This window comes from Lactuca sativa, chromosome 5 (genome assembly GCF_002870075.4).
Source record: "Lactuca sativa cultivar Salinas chromosome 5, Lsat_Salinas_v11, whole genome shotgun sequence".
Classification (NCBI taxonomy): domain Eukaryota; kingdom Viridiplantae; phylum Streptophyta; class Magnoliopsida; order Asterales; family Asteraceae; genus Lactuca; species Lactuca sativa.
This window is the reverse complement of record NC_056627.2, coordinates 278,949,230-278,952,800: the sequence shown is the minus strand read 5'-3', so window position 1 is coordinate 278,952,800 and position 3,571 is coordinate 278,949,230.

The window sequence follows — 3,571 nt, the reverse complement described above, 5'->3', positions numbered from 1 at the left end:
TTGTAAGCCATTAGAGGAGTGATACTTGTGACTCTAAGCTTCAAAGACAAGAAGATTCAAGCAAGCAACAAGCGGTAATGATCTAGATCTGATTTGTTTCATATAATTTCGAATTCTTCTCATTAGATCTAGGGTTTGAAAGTATTGGATGAATGCATGTACAATTAGAGAAACCTAGATCCAACCATTAGGGTTTGCATGAGCACATATGATGTTCTTTTGGCTCAAACCCATCATTAAGTCCAATATCGCATCAAGTTAATTGTGGAGAATTATTCAGTTATTCTTTTAGGTTTAATTAATAGTTTTAATGCGGGTCCCGACCAACTCCAAAATTAGGGTTTTCTTGATATTATGGTTTTTTAAACCCTAATTAGGGTTTCAAACTCCTAAAGCTAAATGATTATCTAATTAAATAAATATATAATTAATAAATTGGGCACCACCCACTGCCACTTCGGGCAGTGGTGGTCGGCGGCGATCCATGGCGGTAGCCACCCGCACACGGCGGCGGTTTGAGTAATAATTCCAACAATCCAATACACATACAGTTTCTTATAACACACACATACACACTAGCACCAAAAGAACAAGGAAAACTCCCAATACAAGCACCAAAAACAGTGGTTGGCGGCGGCAGGAGGTGGCAGCCACCACCTCACGGTGGTGGTGGGTTTTCTTCGGTTTCCGATCAAGCAACACCCAAAAACAACATCCAACGGAAATAAACACACATAAACATCATTTTACACACACACAACCACCTCTCACAGTGGCTGGTGGCGGTAGAAGAAGTAGCATGGATGGCAACCACCATGGTTGGCTGGCATGGTGGTCCTTTACGATCCCCGGCCAACAAATGCATATACACACACGCCGACATATTCTGAAACATGCACTACTGCCTTCAAAAAACTCACCATGTTGTTGCAACCTCCCCTTTGGAGGAGGACGATGGTCATAGTAACCACCAAAAGAACAACCGTGTGGAGCGGCGGCGACGAACGTTGGCTGAGGCGGAGCAACAGAAGATACAAAGAAGTAGAGACGTGACCAAGAAGGACAGGAGCAGCAACCACGACGTCGACTTCTCTCTTCCGATCTCTAAACTGATATGACGTCGTCCGGGGTTCTCGTCGGTCCTTGATACCGACGGCAACAAAGGTTCACCAGTGATCTTGGCTGACCAGAATAGCGAGAAAGGGGAGGGGTGGCGGCAGCTGGAGAACATACGGCGGCTCCTCTTTAAGAAAAAATAGTGTTAGGGTTTTATGGCATATAAGGGACGAGGGAAAGGGAGTTGGGTTCAAGTCTCGTGTTCCAAATGAAACTTTGATATGTTTTTACAAGTTTGGCCCCAGACTCCACAAATTAGTTCGGATAAGGTCCAATATTTGCACTACAGCCCCTGCTCTACAAATTTCCTTTCAACACAAGTCCAAAAATTACCAATCAGCCCCTAGTATATAAAATCTTTCATAATTAATCTGGAAGTTACACTTTAACCTACATAGACCAAAAATATCACTTTTAACTTCCTGATTCCCATAGTTTATTACATTTAACTCCTTGCGCTAATATTCTAATAATTTATTGCACATTATGGCAAATATAAAATATTAAAATATTATATATATATATATATATATATATATATATATATATATATATATATATATATATATCGGTGTTTTAGGCCTTATTATTTATTTATTTATTTATTTATTTATCATTATTATTATCCTTATTTATTTATTTACTTATTTTATTTTATTTATTTTATCTTTAAACATAATGTTACAATTCTCCCCCACTTAAAATAGATTTCGTCCTCGAAATCAGCTCTCGCTTCTACTTCAAGATGCACTTCCCCACAATAACCAAGGTGAATGAAAATCCATGGAATCAGTCAGTCTCCGAGCTTCTCGGCCAACACTGATACCCTAATCCCGCACCAAAAGGGGCATCACCGCAATGAAGACCAACTTATCTCATATTGAACTAAACCTCTCTCTCTCTCTCTCTCTCTCTCTCTCTCTCTCTTTGCTCCGACTTCCCAGAAGAACTACCCTCTATAAACACTCGAGCTCACCCCCGATCAGACAATAACAAACAAGCAAACCCTTAACCTGAGCTCCTGACACCCTAGGGTCTAAGCACAAGCACTCCATGTATATGCTATTACAACTAAGACTAATACGATTCGAAAGGAAAATCCAACAGCTGACCATGATTTTTCGCGAAACCCGAAGGTTTGGCAATAACACGGAAGCCTGAAACTCAGAGAGATCTGACTGGAACCGAATCTTGGCACAAGTCTTCCTACTGCGAGGTTCCATTCTCCCCCACTTGAAATATGCTAGAAACTGAGGGCTTTATAGTCCTTCGATACTCCGACTAACTCGAACTCTATTACTTGATTTCAACCACTGATATCCACACACGTAGGAGAATCTTCCCAGGACCATACGTGGAGTATATTCAATTTGGGTCATCGTGGATTGGTTGACTAAGAGCGCTCATTTCATCCCGATCCAGGAGAGTATATCGACTGAGAAGTTAGTCGAGATCTACGTTCGCGAGGTGGTGGCGCGTCATGGAGTGTCGGTTTCGGTGGTGTCAGACCGAGATGTTTTTTTCATTTCCAGGTTTTGGAAGCGGTTCCATGACGAAATGGGCACTCGTCTTCACTTCAACACAACCTTTTGTTGGAATAGTGTCTAAGGCTGTAACTATATCCGGTTGTGCATGGTCCTTTTGGGTTGCCTTCACCATATCAACTTGATAGGATGATTTATTAAGAGAGAATAAATATTATTAATATATTATGAGAATAATATAATGAATAATATATTTGTTATTTGATTAATATAAGTCATAGAATTAATTAGAATTAATTTGGTGACTTAAAGAGATTAATTAAATAAAGGGGTATAAACTGTCAATTGTTTGATAGTTAAGCTTTAGACTGTAAATCCATTAGGATATGGTTTGGACGGATTCTAAGAGCTTTAGGAAAGCTAAAATCGTCCATATGCTTATCTAGGAATGGATTTGGATAGCCTTAAGAGAAGATTATCCAATTAGGGTTTAGGTTGTAACCCTTAAGGAGTCTACAAGTATAAATAGACCCCATGGCATAGGGAATTCGACACCTCTGATTAAGTAAGAGAACTCTGGTCGAAATTCCTCCCCTCTCCTCTCTCCCAAATCATCCTCCTTGCTTTGGTGTTTGTAAGCCATTAGAGGAGTGACATTTGTGACTCTAGAAGCTCCAAGACCTCAAGATCGACAAGGAACTCAAAGGTATGATTCTAGATCTGTTTCAATGTTGTTATTTAACCTAATTAGTAATTAGAAGTCTTGGATTCAAAGCATGTTTATTAGAAATCCTAGATCCAAGCATTAGGGTTTTGCATGCGCACATAGGAGAGTTCTTATGGTTAAAACCCATCAGTGGTATCAGAGCCTAGCTTGGTTTTCTGTAAATTGTTGCTTAATTAACTGAAACAAACCTGCAAAATTCGATTTTTGGTTTCTGAGTCATGGACTCGGCGAGTCTCAAAGTGGA